This window comes from Temnothorax curvispinosus, unplaced genomic scaffold (assembly GCF_003070985.1).
Source record: "Temnothorax curvispinosus isolate PA1 unplaced genomic scaffold, ASM307098v1 QBEX01018442.1, whole genome shotgun sequence".
NCBI lineage: Eukaryota > Metazoa > Arthropoda > Insecta > Hymenoptera > Formicidae > Temnothorax > Temnothorax curvispinosus.
In genome coordinates, this window is record NW_020228222.1 from 109,052 (window position 1) to 127,112 (window position 18,061).

Sequence of the window (18,061 nt, forward strand, 5' to 3'; positions counted from 1 at the left end):
AGCCTCACGGCATGTGAAATATTATTGTCCGCCTCGCTTCATACACTCGATTTTTAAAAGGGGAGAAAGAAAGGCATTACGGCGACCTCCTAACATATTTCATCACTGAATCATCCCTCCCCTCCGACGCGGCCCTCTCTCGCCTCCCTCCCGCCTTTCCTCTGCTCGGCCATCGTTGCTCGACCACCGAGAAGCTCTTCGCGGGCAATCGTCCTGCGATTTTTGCCACCCGGTTTTGCGTGTTTTTGTTCTTTTCGAGTTCCGCGCGCGGAAATCCGAGAGGCGCGAGCATTCAACCGAATGCAGTTTCTTGCGTTTCGTGGTTGACTGGCTGACTGGCTGAATTTGTATCGTAAAAGAAAATACAATTGGAGAATAGCCAAAGATGCACGCACGATCTATCTAGCTTTATATTGTACGTACATGAATCCTTTCGATTATTTTAAAGCAATAATAGAAACGTTGCACATTTATGCGAATTGACAAAATATTACTTTTACAGATTATTGTTAATGTCACGGAACAGACTTTTATATTAGACTGCGATACAGTACAAAAAATACACGAATTTACATATTTATTTATAATGTTAACTATTATATTAATTTACCCTAATTATGCAATTCAAAAGTGCGAAATGGTAACAATTTTAAAGATTTAGGAGATGTTATATTAAAATATATGAACATATTTCATCAAACGTGTACTAAAATATTAAAAAGTAATTCTTTGAAAATACAAAAAGCGGAAAAAAATAAATAATTAGTATTTGGAGAGTAAACATTTCTATTAAATTTTACGTATAAATCCCTTTCAAACATATAAAGACTAGCAAACATTGTCGGAATAATAGAGTTCTGCTCGAAATACACGTAACTAACCTATCCTGACACGGAAAGACACGGATTTCCAGCGTACTTAATCGTGGGAAACGACAATTTCCTCGATCTCATTGTTCCTACTCACAATAAGAGGGAACGCGGCGGATAATGCCGCAATACGATTCGTAACGCGATGCGCGTGTCGCAATTGCTCTGCCGTGAAAGTCTCCCGAACTGAAAAGGCCAAATTTGATTGGCTTCGATCCGTCTTACACCAAACGATCGATATAATGTCCGAGCAATTGCGTCTTTCACGTATTCGAGCGTGGAAGCTTTGCACTCAAAGTATTGTGATATTTTAAGACTCTAATTCGATATAATTCATTGATCATATTTGATCATATTTGTAATGTGTTGTTTCTAGTATATTTGTAAAATATAGAATCTTTTCGAAATTTTTTTTTAATTTACAAGATTTTGCATTCTTGGGTTTTTAATCCAAAAAGCACGCTTTAGATTAGAGTACTTTAGATTTAGATTTGCTATATATATATACTAAAAAATATTTTTGTAGCGTAATTAAAAAAACATCACAAAACTAATTTTTCGGCAATCCAAAACTTGTTAATGACGCTAATTATTAAATTATCTAATAGAAGCACAATTCGACACACGAATACGTGGCGATATGTAAAGTGATATTCGTCGATGAAATTCTGCACTGTACGAGCCGTAACAATTACGCTAATGCAGCCACTGTAATTGAAACGATCAATTCCCAGCAGTCCTTTCCAAATGCGAGCTAAGCGCGCCAGTCACGAACGAGATAATAGCAAACCGCAAATTTTCTTAATGACAGACTTCTTATTCGACATAAGGTAGCCGGCAATTAACTGTGTATGATAAATAGACGCGAATAAACCGCGCACAAAATCATTCAATAAAGAAACACGTGAGGTGAGGTAATTTAGAATTGCTCTCGGCAACTGCAAAGTCAATTAGAATAATTATGGCAGGGGAATATATGAATGTGATATCATAACAATTTTGCAGAATCAGAATAGGCAACTATTATCTTAATAATTTCATCGATAATATACCTATTAAATAAAAAGCATTAATTCTCTTTGAAAAAAATTTTTTGAAACACAAGTTGTTCATAATTTTTTATTGTAATTATTGTATTCATTTACAATTATTACAATAATTGCGATTGATTTTACCTACATTATTTTTCATGATAAATTTCTCACAGTATCGTTGAAAATAAATAAATTCAAAAATAATAAGAACTATGTACGAGTCAATGAGTGTATTAATCAATTTACGTAGATCGATTTAATATTTCATTTAATAATTAAATTGCGCAATTAACATACATCTTGATAAATCTCTTGGAAGAAACTTATTTTTAAAATATATTTTTAAAACAGGAAGTTCTAATTTAATTTTCTTGACAATGCCTTGATTTGTTATAGAACAATGTGCCAGAAAAATATATAGGACAATATATTTCAAAATTAAAAATCGGATGTCTTTCTTCTTTAATTATTAAGTATCTCAGATATGTTAAGTCGTCTATGTATTTCTATTGACTTCCGGTGGAATATCAGAAACGCGAGATGGTGGATGATGGACTAACCGACTAACTGGGAGTAATTAATAAGCTCCCGAATAGGCATCCATAATCCAAATGGCGGTTCTCTAACTTCGTATGAGTTAAAGACGAACCCGATTGAATTAATTAGCGCGCACATCGTGAATCCCGAAGTGGAGATAATTAATTTTTAAGCCTAACCACGCTAATTGATCGGAATTGTGACCCGCACACACGCGAGCCTTTCGATCGTTCTCTAATATGCATGCGCCAGAATTGAATTGCGAAGTTGTCGATAAAGATAACATATAGCGTTTGATATTACTTAGAGAATTAAATAAATTATATTCATCATTTATAAAATAGTAGAAGTTTATACAGCTGCAAATTATTTTATAAGTAAGTCAAAATAATATTCATTGAAATTGAAACGTTAATTAAACGTTAATTATTATAAAAAGACAAACAAGAAGCGCAAATCACGTCCTCGACTCCACTATAAAATTCATAACTCCCATTTGATGATTTAGCAAAGTTCAATAATTTTCGAATTGGAAGACATATGTCTTCCAATCAAATAATTTTATTTTTCATCTGCCCATATAACGACTCGTAACTCTTCCTGGAAAAGAAGTAAAACCAACATATGGGTTTGACAGGCCCGGGGCCGTTTGTTCCACGGTTAAACAGCTTGACGTAGAAAACGACGATTCACGCAGCTCGTCGACAGAGTCGAAACTGCCTATCGCTCCATCGAAAGATACGAACGCCCAGGATGATACTCCAACGTCCTGTCGCCGTTAAAACGCCCGTGGAAGGATAACGATAAGGGTGCTGCCATCTGCCAGGTCTCAGTCACCCCCAGAGGAAGTGAGAGCAGGCGCAAAGTGTGCAGCTCGCACGAGGAGGATCCAGGATCGCAGAATCGACGACGAGAGTCGGCCGAGACGGCAAGAAGTCGTTACGGCGGCGATGGCGGAGAAAGCAGAGAAACCAGGAGGTGAGAGGAGGAAAAGGAGGCGGCGGTGGCAACGGTGAAGAGCGAGAGGAAGGGGAGGATGAGGCGTGTAATACGGTGCCTCTCCTTGCCGTCGACTTGTCCGCCAGATCGATTCGTTGGCGGAAACGTCGGTCTCGAGAATTTCACGGGGATTACCACACTCGAACGATTCTGCAATTCTCTCTCGCCCTCTCGCCGCGCAATAACGTCTTCGAGTCGAGAATTCGCGTTGCGCTCGAGCGCGAAGAAAAGTGGGTTGAACGGATGACGCGATCTTACTAACGAGTATGGCAGACAAACGCACTTTTCGTTTATAATTTTATCATTTCTGACAAATTATCGTCTACCAAAATTCTATTTAATCGCTCGACATTTCTTCGCGAGAAAATAACGTTCGTTAATAACGTTATAATTGTATTTCTATGTAGGTATGTGTAAAACATAAGAGAAGGAATAATGAAGATATTTATAGTTGTAGTAATAGCTCTTTCATTCTCTTTCCTATTCCTTCAGACATGTTTTCTGTCGTCATTTCCTCCGTAAGTTATATAAACGTGTACTTGCAAGTCAGAAATGTGATCATCTCCGGTGGATTTCTTCAAATGTCAATGTCGGGAGGGAGGGGGGGCGATCATGCTGAGATAGTAACATCCTACGCCGTCGCATTCGCTCACTCATGCCGAAGGGATTAAATCCTTAAGAACCGGAGGCAGATGGTTTCTACATTACACATTACCCGTGTTACGTATCGCATCTACAGTTTTATTCTGCAACGTAATGCGCAGCGTCATGAAAACATTCAGGTAGCATAACGAGTGTAAGCCGCGCCAACTCGATATCGCCATCATCTTTTCCACGTCAGTACTTAGGCGCTAAAGACGCGATTGTCGATGATCGATTCTCGCGAGAGAGAGACGATCTGTGGGGAACCGGGAGACCGAGGGAGGGGGGGGGCGCAAAAAGCGCGCGATACGGACTTCTATTCTGACTCGCGTGTATCAGTAGACCCATCTAAATCGTCGGGGAACGCGGTCCGGTTAAGCCGCGCTGGATTGGCGACCGTGAGGGGGGTTGCGAGCGCAGGAAAGGAAGGAAGAGGAAGAGGAGGATGAGCCGGCGGAAAGAGCCGAGTAGAAGGCGGTAGAGGGTGAGGTGAGGTCCTCGGGTCGCGCGACGGGGATCGGCGGGAAGGGTTGTCCCGGAGATTGGTGGAAGCACCTAGCACGAGGAGCTCGCGACAGGAGCAGCGTTGCCATCGGGTTGTCTGGCTGATTTCCCGCTTCGAGTCGAGCGGAGTCGTCCTTTTAGTGATCCCCAGAGGAGCCCGGAGACCGGTGACGGGAAGGGGGGAAAGAGAGACAAAGAGAGAGAGAGAGAGAGGGTATCGCGCGGGTTGAGCGGGTTTGCCGGAAAAGCGGTGGGGTGCGCACACGAGGGTGCGCGATGCGGGGGCGGGAGTGCCGATGGCGGTTGGTCGGGGAAACGTTCGGGGTTGACGGGGGTTGGTGGGAAGAAGCGCCGGAGCGTGTAATTGAGTCCCGTGCGCGATCGCTACTTTATCGACCCCCTTATGCCGTTCCCCTTCCCGCGTATGCTGTCCCCGTACCCCGATCCGCCACCCCCGCGACCGATGGAAGTCGGTATTTCACCCCTGTGTGTGAACCCCGTCGCGTCCTCGCCCACTCCGCATCGTTCTCGCCACCCCGTTTGTCCCTCTCTCCGGGCTCTCCTCTTGTCGTTCTCGCTCGCTCGCTCGCGCGTTTGAGTTTGAGTTTGAGGGCGTATAGCGTCGCTCTGTATGTCTGTATATGTATCTTAGCGTCGACTGCTCGAAAGACGACGACGACGACGACAACAGCGACGGCGACGACGACGACGAGGTCGAGACGGGCGCCGTCGAGTGTCGGGGACGCGCCAGTCAAGTGTGTGTCAGCGTGCCCGAAATTGATGGAAACGAGCTGCCGGCCCTCCGCACATATTCCTGCGAGATATCAGTATCACGACGGATATATGCGACAGATCAACTTGAATATTCTTAACATCGCACCGCGATCAAATAAATATCCACTCTCAAAATAATCGTTAATGTTTGCGAACAATATGCAATCGTAATAAATGTGTTTGAGAATTAATATTTTCGAGATAACTTTCCTGCAATGTTACCAAGACTATCGCGAGAATCAGATGCACTTGATGAGACACATTCAACCGTCTTAATCGAAAGAAATATAAGAAACTCTTATAGACACTATTCTGTTACTTTGCATATCGAGAGCCACAATCTTCTTCTGTATTAGAGATTGCGTTGCCGCTTGGATACAGTGGATCTTGTTGTTGCGGGAAATAACCCTTTCAATAGCGCGGTTGCTTTATACGATTCCGGCCACAATTCGCACCAAAGACGAAACTGCCACCGCAGGCGCCATCAAGCACAATACGCGTGGCAGCCAATTGCGTACTCGGCGTAAAATCCATATATATCGCTATTATGGACGGGCATATATCAATCCGCGTACATACATCAGTGCATTCGGCAAGAGACTCGAAGTGCATAGTTACTATCGAATCGCTCGTTTGTCAAATTTTCAGATCTCTTTGGTACGCCACTTCTCTCCCCGCCAATACTCTACTCGATTTGTCGAGCTTATCTCGATCCTTGATAAATTGCTGATGCGAGTAGTGGTATCAATCAAAAATCTTCGAGCCGCGTTTGCAAGTATATTGAACAGTAATCTGACGTATGTAAGTCACGCAATAAAAATATTTTCTAATTACCAATGAAATCATTAATATATATATTTTTTCCATAATCGCCACGTTTCCGTCGAGAACTAAGATAAGAGGAGGCTATATTTTTTACGTTATTAATTGCATAAATTGTTCCAATCTTTATCTTCGTAAATTGAACATAAAAAATTTATAGCACAAATCATTTATACAATTTTCTACGTTTCTAACTAGCGACTATGGGTGCTGCGCGCGATGAACGTTGAAATGATTTGCATAATACCGGCACCATTAAGAAGCAATATGCCAAGACTTATTCGCGGAAATGTTCTCCAATTCCAATGCAAATACGCAACGCGATGATGCAAACCGATAATGGATCAATGATACATCGGGCGCTCTCGCGAATAATTAGCATACTTTTACGTAATGAATGCTTACTCCGCGTTCTGAGGCATTTCTCATTTCCTGTCCCGCAATTACAGTGAAACTATGATGGCGCATTTCGGCGCTTTCTCCTGGGAAACGATCGATCCTCCGAACGGTCATTAACTGATTGGAAAACGTACGTGTTCGTTACATGGCGACCGAGCAACGAAAGGGTTGCGGCAATTTGCAACGAAATTAAATTGATTCAGTACATAAGGGAGATGATATGGAGGCTTGACACGGAACGTCACGGCTCTACTGCTCCTGTCCTTTTCCCGGCGGAGTCGAGGACCCATGATTTATTCCGTGTCGTGTGCTTAACATTACCATGCTTAACCCTTCCATTCCCAACTTATTTTCAAATATTTTGAGTATTATGACTTGATAATTTGTCTAATCTCCCTTTGAGAGTATAATGTAAACTAACACTTTTATAATCGTTTAAAAGTTTTATAAAAATGTTTGTTAAACAAGAGTTTGAAACAAAATAACGAAATGCAACATCACAAGTGTCATAAAATATATTATCTCACTAAACTTTAAACATGACTTTTTTGAACATTTCGGTCTACATTCAGAAAGAGTGTGAGACAGAGAGAGAGATGAAGGAGGGGAGAGAAAGCGAAGCAGCAGTCCAGCCACGAAACGTCACGGCTCATTTCTCTCCCGCGTGACAATGGAAGCTCGGAAAAGGGTATTAAAGGTTGGTCGCGGGACGTTAAAACAAAGAGCGGAAAAAACGCGAATCGATTACACCGAGAGAGTAAGAGAAAGAGAGAGAAAGATAGAGATTAAACCCTTCAGTCCCGCGAGATCCTTTAAGACGAGAAAGCGGCCGATGCGCATAATAGAGAAATGATTTGATTAAAATGTAAAGGAGGCACGGACCTTCTGTTTGCGCATTTCACGGTTCGCCTATAAAAAGCACGACGCCACCCGTTAGACAGATGGCAGTCGCCGCATTCAATGGCCTGAGAAATTGGATCGCGTTTTAACTCCCTTACGTTTTCAGGTTCGAGGCTCGAAGTGCAGATACCGACGTTGCCTTGCAGCGCGCGGCAACGTGCAGACGAGGGAAATCCCAATTCGGAAGAAACGACGTTTCCCTCCCTTCGTATTCGCCCTCTCGCCATCTTACACGTTTCTCCAAATCGCAACTCGTCGTCCTTATCGAACGCTGTATATCCTACCGAGAGACACGCCCCGTAAAGAACACAGCTTTGAAAGATGTCGAGGGAACAGAACTCGAATCAATTTGATATTAAAGCTTACATTATTTTACACTGAATTTAAAGCGGATCCTAATAATTTATTGTATTAATTACGCGGTGCTTATAATATACGATATTAATTACACAAATCAAATGTTTCATCTGAATGTATGAGAATTTCGATTATTCTGCTCTTGAAATCATGATGTAATAATATGCGTAACTACATGTAAATCGATGTTCGAATAAAATTGCAGATTATCGTTGTCAATTCGAGAATGATACGCACGTAGAATGAGTCAAATTTAATTGTACCATTAAACGCCATTAAATGCAATCGTTCGGAAACCATATACACGCGTATAGCTATATAAATAAAATCGAGAACGCAATTTACAAATGAACGTCATCTGGATAATACGGCGGCGGATGGTAAAAAGCTGGAAGAACACTCGTGTGGCAAATTGTGGCGGGCACGCATGCTTTAAGCTAATCACAGACCACGCGACTAGGAGCAATTTTCGTTATGACGAGCAATTAAAGGGTGGAGTGGGTGGTAATTTCCTATAAATTGTGTCCTACGGCGGCGCTCACGTAACAGACGTGAAACAGAGTAACGCGACCATATAACCGTGACCGACGATCGACTGCGTCAGATCGGCGCGGAAGATCCTCGTGGGAACGGCGACTAAAGCATCAGCATGACAGTCACGGAGATAGTTATAGTGACGGCGATGGCTGTAGCGATAATATTAACGAGCCTGAATGTGGAATAGACAATGATATCGACGATGCTAAATGGATTGACATATAGACAAGATCGCTAGCAAGACTGACAGCGACAATGTTACCGGTGATAATGGAGTAGTCGTGCCGCGATCGGTGATAATAGTAATAATAACGATACTAACGTTAATAGTGATGACGATAAGATGATGACAGAAATAGAGACACTTATGGTATTACATTTCTTTGTTCTCGTTAGCTAAAATGGTCCTTGCAGCGTTTTGACTTTGTCTTCTATGATGGGGAAATTAAAAATCATCATTGATTTCATCATTGCATTCTCTAATTGTACTCTTTCTTTCTCGGTGATAATGAGAACAACAATCTCGATGATAAAGAATCTCGTAATATCAAACAGATACGAGTTTATTAATTTAGGATTTTTGAATGTGTGCGAGATAGTGGCAAATAGTAACGATATTGTCGGTGGTAGTAGTGACAGCGATATCGCTGGCAGTGATGCGGTCGTGCAAGCCACACCGTGTCGTTACGCCGCGTCGCATTTAGTGGCCGGGATCACGGGTAGCGCACGGATGCTGGGAAGTAGCGGCTCCTCGTATTGTAATCTAATCGAATGGAATGGATCGCCCGTTGCTCTCTCACGCGCGGTCCTTCCTCGCCGTCAGGAAGGAAGGAAGAAAATTCGAGAGGACGAGAGAAGAGCGAAGGAGCAAGGACAGGAACGGAAGCGGGCGATGAGGGAAGAAGGGAGAACCCCGAGCCGTTCGTGTGGGTGGACGATCCGGGTTCTCGGGAGCAGAAGGTGATACGGTGGCATGGTCCAGCGGTTACCAGCAGCCTCTCGGTGGTAGGAGGCAGGACCGTGGCCCGGTGGGAGAAAGAGGCGAAGCCGAAGAGGGGGCACGGAGCACGCGGTGGGGATACCGATGAACCATCGGTGAAATGGACGGACGAGGAGGGTGGAAGGGGGGACAAGCCTGGTGGCAGCAATCACCGTGAGTGGGCGACACGCGCTTCTCGTGGGTTATCAGCCTGATGAGGCACTCCGACCTTCCCTCGCCACCCTCTTTCTCTCTCTTCTCTTCGCTCCCTCTCTGTGCTCCCCCCGTACCCCTCTTTTTCTTTCTCTCGCCCTCTTTCGAAATCTCCTCGTCTCACGCCGTTGCAAGCCGAGGGACGAGAGTTTATCGACGGAACTTTATACCTGCACGCGCGCGTCTCTCTGCGCTCGCTCCGAGCTGATGGGCTCCTGGAAAAATCTAGGGCGAACGCTTCTGGCTTCGCGAACTACTCTCTTCTATCTCGCGATACTGACCCGCACTTCCTACATGCTTTTGACTTTTGACACTGTCGACACGGGTTAGAACATCTATAAGTCTACCAAAGTATCTTTTTTGAAAGAACTGTCATTCAAATAACCATCCTAGCCATTCAAAAGCTATATCAAGAAAAATTAAATTCAAAGACTAAAGACATGTTTCTAAAGACATTAAAAAATATATTCGAAAAATCGAACATGTAATTCTGGAACTGGCAGCTTCAAGTCTTCTTTTGACAAAATCAACCATCAATCGTTATCAGCTAGAATAAATAGTAAACTCTAAAATAGATCGTATAATTGAAAATATCAGACGCCAATTCAAAATCGAGGAACTCTTGGACGTTAAAAAGGTTACAAAGTATAATAACTGATTGTGAGTATCAATAGATAAAGAATCTAAAATATTTCAGGAAATTGCGAAGCTAGTATCGTATTTAATCGCGAAATGCTTTGCTTTTAGTTCGAAGTTGGTATCTTGTTTCGCATCGTATGATCGTCGTAGTGAACGGTAATCGATTGGAGGTTCGACTTTGCCGAGCTGGACCGCAGCCCCTGTCGCGAGGTGAAACACGCTATCCACGCTAAACGCCCGCTTCGGAGTTTCGCCATATGACGCTAGCGATCGAGTGAGCTCGCTCGCGGAGGGGCTGGTAATGACGACAAGGGTCGCGACGACGTTGCCCCTGCGACATGTGGCAGTGTCGTATAGCTCGAGCCAAAACAATTTGTATTAAAATGAGCGTTGCCTCGCGGCCACCGGCGATTTCGTTAGAAATTGCGCGGAGGAGTTGGAGGACACGCTCGCGATATACACACAATCGCGTATACACGCGCGTTTCCCCCCGAACACATACGGAAGGTTTCAATAAAGACTTATGTAAATTTCAGTACAGCTACCATCCAAACTGAAACTGTAGTACGTTCGATATCAGTTAAATTAAGAATATTCACATAATCAGAAATTTAAATTGCAATGTAGAGTGCTTAAAATTATAAAAGTAAGACGTAATGCAGTGTTACTACGAAATGTCATAAAATAAATAATCAACTTCTGTTTAAGCTAGTCCACCGTTCTTTTATATAATACTTCTTGATATTTTATATTAAATAACTCTACTTTAATAACCTGTCGTCTATTATTACTTTGAGAAAGTAGACTGACAACAGAAATCAATTCATTTCAACCTTTCTCTCATCCTTCATCAAAAAGTACTTCAAATCTCCACGTCATAGACATCTATATATAAATATATTCATAAATAATTAAATTAATACGGTTTTCGCGTATAAACGATGCATTTCCAGTGGCTTTGTACGCAATAATGATCGTGGTATCGAGATGCGTCGACTTAGCGCGTGCGTGTTCCAATCTGTACATGGCTTTACGCGGAAACCGCGCGAAGTCGTGAAGCTTTCTTCACGCATGCCTGAGCCGATCGATGCAGCCGCCGCGTTCGACTGCTGTCACCTTACCTAGGCTGCATTCCGATATTCACTGTCAGTACTGAAAAAAAAAAACATATTTTACGTCACGTATATATTATAGATTTTCAGTACTAAAAGTTGCTGACAGTGAATATCGGAATCCAGCCCTATGTTTCTGACAGCTTCAGTAAAAATTCTCATGGACCAGGCGACATCTTAAAAAAGCTGACGTCTTAAAAAATTTCTTCAATATTTCCATAATGAGACACGGGATATCTTTTGATTTGATAAAACAATTAGATTCAATATTTGGAACAACCATTCGATAGAAAGCTAAAAGAAATCCCAAAATTATTTATGCAAAGTCAAAGCGTGAAGTCTTTTCCCGATTAGATATTATAGGAATAATTATAATTCACACTTATTGTTAAGTTTTCTCCTTTCAATAAAAGTGCGTATTTTAAGAAGATAACGTTCAAAGGCAGTTTGACCAACATTCCTAGTTCCTCGAGTATAAACTTACGAGTGACGCGGCAGACACGAACGATAACGTCTGCTTTCGCGCGACGGTAGGAAAAGTCGCCGTCTGATCTCTTTAAAGGCCTGTCGGCTGTTTAAAGAAGACTGTAAAGGGTCGATACGAGGAGCCGAGCCGCGATTACGACGCACATACGAGCGTGCGATCGCTGCCGAAAACTGTCTCGACGCGGTCGAGTGGCTGGCTGGCTGGCTTGCTTGCTTCTGCTACCAGAAGCTTCGGCTATCACGTTCGAACTGATAACGCCGCAGACAAGTGGCACGTGTCGCCGGCGCTTCCTTCAAAATGATAGACAATGATGCACTTAACGGAATCGACATTCAAGATACGGACCACGGACCAGACCACGGTTTCTGATAATTCATTTTTAGAATGCACGCGCCGCCACTTTTCCACCCGCCATGTGATAGCGTATCTTTCATATGTAAAAATGCACGAAAAAAAAGATAAACAGCATTAAATCTGATCTAATAACCTTAATTGTTAATTCAATAATAGTATTAGTGAAACAAATACTCATTTTATTAAAACAAGAGCATGACGTATTGAATTAACAAGATTATTTCGAAATATCTAATGCTGCTAATACAACATCATTTTTTCTGTGCATAATAGTAATTCGATATTATGGATATCAATAAATGATATCTTACAAAAAGCGTTTAAAAGTAGGAAAATCAATGGAAGTTATTCGAATATTGCTTCATCCATTACAAGAAGCAAGAAAAGTTTTAATTAAAAAACATGACTTTAGAAAAAATAATGTCTAATGTTTTCGCTTCTAATGAAAATGTTCACAGTATTAAAAAACACATCCATGCAAGCAATACAAGCAAATATTTTACGCAACAAGCCATTTTGCATCTATACCCTCATCTGTCTAAAACTATATTCTTTTAATACTAAATGTAGAGATTTCTATTCATCGAAGTTTCTACCGCGATTTAAGGATGGCTTCATTCAAATATGCTAGACATGCTACGATTGGAGGATTTCGCTCAGCAATCGGATATACCAGCCCTCATGATACCTATATCCGGGTCATGTATACATCGCGGCGAGATCCTGACCGGCAGCAAAAGGCAATATCGCTGTCCTTCGCGAAAATCGTGGCTGATTCCGGAATATTTGAGAAGGGTACATTCGTTCCCGGTTTTTATGATGTCCATTCTTTTAGTACTCGAGTGGCCGTAGCCCTTAAAAATCCTCCCCGTCGACCGAGGGTCCTTCCGATACCCGGCGAGGGTCCCCCGTGGGAACGTTTTCCACATATTTATACCCTCTTATCTAAACTTTAGATTTTTGGATTGGCCGCGGCGATTTATGATTATCGTGTATCCCGTACGCGCCGCGATTTCCTAATCTCCGCTCTTTTCAAGGCTTCTTTCAAACCTTGCCCTTTCTTGCGCCATCATATTTCGCTCGCACTTTATTAACCTTTCTAATTTTTATAAACGTTGAAATACGACTATAACTCGGCGTGTTTCCGTATCACTTGTGAAATAATATTATTTCACAAAAATAATTCTATGATTAAATCATAACTAAAAGAGGTTTATACATAAATATCATTGAAATCCTATATAAGACTGTTATAAATCTAAGTCACTGAACCATTAAATTTTAAATAAAAAAATCTAAAAAATCTTACTAATCTTTTATAATTTGTTCGCTGCAATACATAAACGAAATATACAATATAGTGCCTGCTGTAACGATTAGAAAAATAAAACAGTATAAAATAAAATCATTTTATCTTGAGTTTAAGTGCCACTTAATTCTTGATAATAATTCGAATAACAATTCATGTAAATTAATCATATATAGAGAGACACGCATACATAAACAAATATTATCATATAACTTTATTAGAATTTTTTTATCCTGCTTTTGAATTAAATTCTTTTCACACACGTGAATTGGGAATTCGTTTAGAACGCGCATCCTTTTATCGTTATAGACGCTCCGCACATACGAAGATATCTTATAGATATCTTCGGCAGATCGCGGGGCTACATCATCTATCGAAACTGCAAGACTGAATTACCGTGAAGGTTACGAACGACGGTGAGTTCAGACCTCGACATAGGACTCGAGAGACAACGTGGGTGGCAACAATAGCTCTCTCTCAGGCGACCAGATTCTGGTGGCGGCGCGACACGCATTGTACGACCGCGGTTTGAAGGTGATTGATCACCGTTGCCGATCGCACGCACACGCGTGTGCCCCGGTCGAACGCTTCCACGCACACGAGCGCGCGCGCGCGCGCGCGTAAGAGCGAGCGCGGCTGACAACGAATCGCTCGTTGTCGTCGTCCAGATCTGGATTTTCGATGGGAGAAAACCGCGGGGGGTCCGCACCACTTGAAGGCCCCGATCCTGACTGATCGAGAAATAAAAGCGCAGCGACCAAGTAGGCCCTTGAATGGCGGACGCGGGATTCACCGGGACTAATGGAGATTAAATTTCATCGAAATTTGTGTGTAAAGTCCAATCTAGAGCAATTCTCATATCCATTTTTATCTGGGCAACTTTTTAGAAGCAATTATTTAGAAAAGATTTTAAAAAAATAAAAATAATTGAGATATTGCTTATATACCTACAAATAAGATAAATATTCCAAACATTTTTAATTTAGTCATAAAATTATTATAAATATAAAATTGCCCAGATGAAATTCTTCATTATGAGAATAATTGTGAATTTAAATATATTTTTCGCTTTTTATATTTTATTATTTTATTTCATTGAAATCCGTATGTCCGAAAATTTGTTTGGATCTGAACTTTGAACTTATATGCTTTTTTTATAGATATAATTGAATTTCTACGTTGATTTCTTCATTTCAAATATTTTCACTGTTATATTTGTTAATTAGGTTACATAATGGTCCAATATTTAATTCTATTTGCAATAATTTGAAAAAAATTTTGAAACTTCAATTTTCTTCACGATTGCATCTGTACGAAATACATGAAACATAACTCTCAAGATATCTCAATCTGAGGGAAAAATATATTTAGAACGCGTGTCAGAAGGAAAGTCGTTTGACGAAAAGCAGGATGCTTTAAGAGGCGGCTTTCGGAGTCCTGCATCGTTCGTGATGCATCGCGCGGCATGCGGTTCACCAATGTAATATCGCGTGTCCATTCTGAGACCGGGTGTCTCTCATGCCGCTCGATTTGTCTCAAAACGAGCAAACGTTGTAAACAGGCAACGGGCGCAATGTGGTGCTTCCAGAAAATGCAAACGTGCGAGAGAATTGTTGAATATTATTACAAAAATATTTTATACTGCAATGTGCACTATTCTGTTCACGATAATTATTCTCTCGTTTGTAAAAGTTTCATATTCATCGTTATTCTATAATTGATTTTAATCTTAATTTCCTATTTCATCATTACTCCTTATTGCTCGTTATTTCATATTTGTAATTTATATTGAGACAGACATTTTTTCTCTCCTCATTATAATTAATGTATAAGTAATGTAGAAAAACGTAGTAGATATTTAGTATTCAGTTCAAGTATATCATATATTATTGCGAGCTACTTTACTATATGCTGTTCTATTTTCAAAAAAATAAAAATGCAAAATTTATGTAAAACACAGATATGGTCATATCCTGCAAGTAATCAACTTAATTAATATACATATAATTCAATCGTAACTGCCGAAACAAAAGGTTGCTTTGCGTCCAACTTCTTGGCGCATTTCGAACGATAGTTTACCGGCTAAGGCCGCTCGGATGTTAATTACATTTATTGCGTAGGGAGAATTATGAAAAGCGTTATGAATAATTCTCGCTCGTGTGCGGAGCGTGAAATTTACGAGCAGTTCCAGTCGTTCGTTAACGGCGCGACCGTAAGCGTAAAAGTAAGGCGATTCGGTTCGTTATCGGCCGTGCACCAGGCAGAGAGATCTAAGGAGATCTTTTCTGCGGTAACGTATGTTCTCGCGAGCGCCAGGCCCTGTTCACACAACAAATTTGCACGCAATTCTTCGCTCGCGTGCGTAAGAATAATTACGGTCGGGATGTGTACCGTCGCACACACGCACGTACTTACTTTTGCATGCGCTCATGCAGGAACGTCCTTTCCCAAGTCTATATCGCGCGAGAATCTTGCCCTTTTGACAAAGTAAGTTCTGAATCTTACTTTGTATAAGTTATATATCGTGGATTCCGTACAGATAAAATTACTCTTCAAGATTTTTTAAAATTTGTTGCAAGTAAATATTCATCCAGATTCTTAGCTCAATTGTTTGAAAATATTTGAACAAAAAACACAGTAAAAAATTTAATGTCCCAGAAAGTCCACTCTAAATTTTGTGTTAAAATAACTCATACATTGTGTTATTTTTTACATTTAAAAATGTTATTTTAGTCGATATAACATTTCTAAATGTAAAAAATAACACAATGCATGAGTTATTTTAACACAAAATTTAGAGTGGACTTTCTGGGACATTAAATTTTTTACTGTGATTTAACTTTCTGGGACATTAAATTTTTTACAGTAAATGTGTGTATATAGAAACCAAATTTTATCCAAAGACAACGCTTCACTAAATGTAACTTATGTATCAAATGTTTCGACTTATAATAAAAAATTGTATATTTAACTCCCTCCCTGTACAAATTAATTTTATAGAAGATTATACATTAGTGCTAAAGAGTGCGTATCATCAATAGAAAAATATCTAAATGATCAATATCACTTCGTACTTAAAAATAACATGAAAAGCATCAAAAAGGATTTATTAGTTTATTATAAGTTCCACAGAGCATGCACAGATTTTTCTGCGACATTTGTAGTCATTAAATTATTAAAAATGTAACGTTTTTTAAACGGCTTCTGCTAATCGAACCTGTATCATAATTTTATCGATGTTTTATTTTTTTGTATCTGAGTGCGCAGTAACTAGTGAAAATCTATAGCCGATCTTTTTTTTGGAATATAATAACGTGTCTGAGAGTGGCGAAGCGCGTATTAAATTAATTATTATTTCTACCAGGGAACATCGATGCTATCGCGCTGTGTGAAACGTTCTATTTGCCGGCTTGCGAAAAGAGCGAGATTTTTCTCGCGTACGAATCGATAAAGTCATAAAATCACTCGCAAGAAATTTATGGGCGACTTTATCACGATAATTGCATCTCGCTCTCGAATACACCCTCGTCGACTTACCTCGGATTCCGTATTAATTAGGTAGCGCGACAGAGCGGAATTACAGAGGGACCAGTGAATTCATTAAACCTTTATTAGTCGTTATAGAACCGGTACTCGCGCGCGCGAGCGGCCGTCGCCACTCCGGAAGGGAAAAGAGGGAAAACAGAAAATAAGAGAGGCGAGAGAGAACAGTAAGAATATCGACAACCTCAGTTGCAAGGATTATCAAAACGTTTAACCATATACGTCACGTCCCTCGAAAATCATTCACAAGATTTTTACGAAAGATTCCTGTTTACTCTATAAGTGTTTTATAAAAAAAACTCTTCCTTTCTGATATCTCAATGTTGCAAATAATTTTTTATGCCAATAAATTTTTGATTTTATTCCATCGAGATAGCGTTGAAAATTTAATGTTGGAAAAAATGGACGGGCGTTCTCGTACTTGCCAATGATTGCAGTGATTTGAAAAGAAGCCTGGGAATAATGCCAGTAATTCGCAATCTACGATCCAGCTGTTTCGTTTTCATCTCCACGCGAAATCGATCATTACCGCCAATGTTGCGGCATATATCGGCGGTTATGATCGATGTTGCGTGGAAAATTGCATTCGAGATAACTCGGTTGCAAAATACGAATATTTAGCGTCAAGTTTCGCGCGGAAACTACTTAAAGCTCGCGCTGAAAGTTTCCTCCCGCTCTATCTTCGCATGATTTACGAGCGGCGGGCCGAAACTTTCGAACGCGAGAACGGCGGACGCAAAGCGTCTTGGAAGAAAAACAAAAAAAAACGGAGTAAGTAGAGAAGATAAATCACGATCTGCTGGCGGCGGAAAATGCAATTGCGCGAATTGTACGAACATTTCTCCTTGCGCTATATACTTCCGTATCCGTTATGAAGATTTCGCAAGTTCCTTATTAGGTGAAAATTTGTCGCGAGAGAATGAGACTATAGTATGTGCTATTAAAATTCATGCTATTTATAATTCATTTATTCGTTTGAAATTCTTTCAATTTTAAATTAATGATTACTGTACAAATATTATGATTCACTAAATCATCATAAAGATAGTAA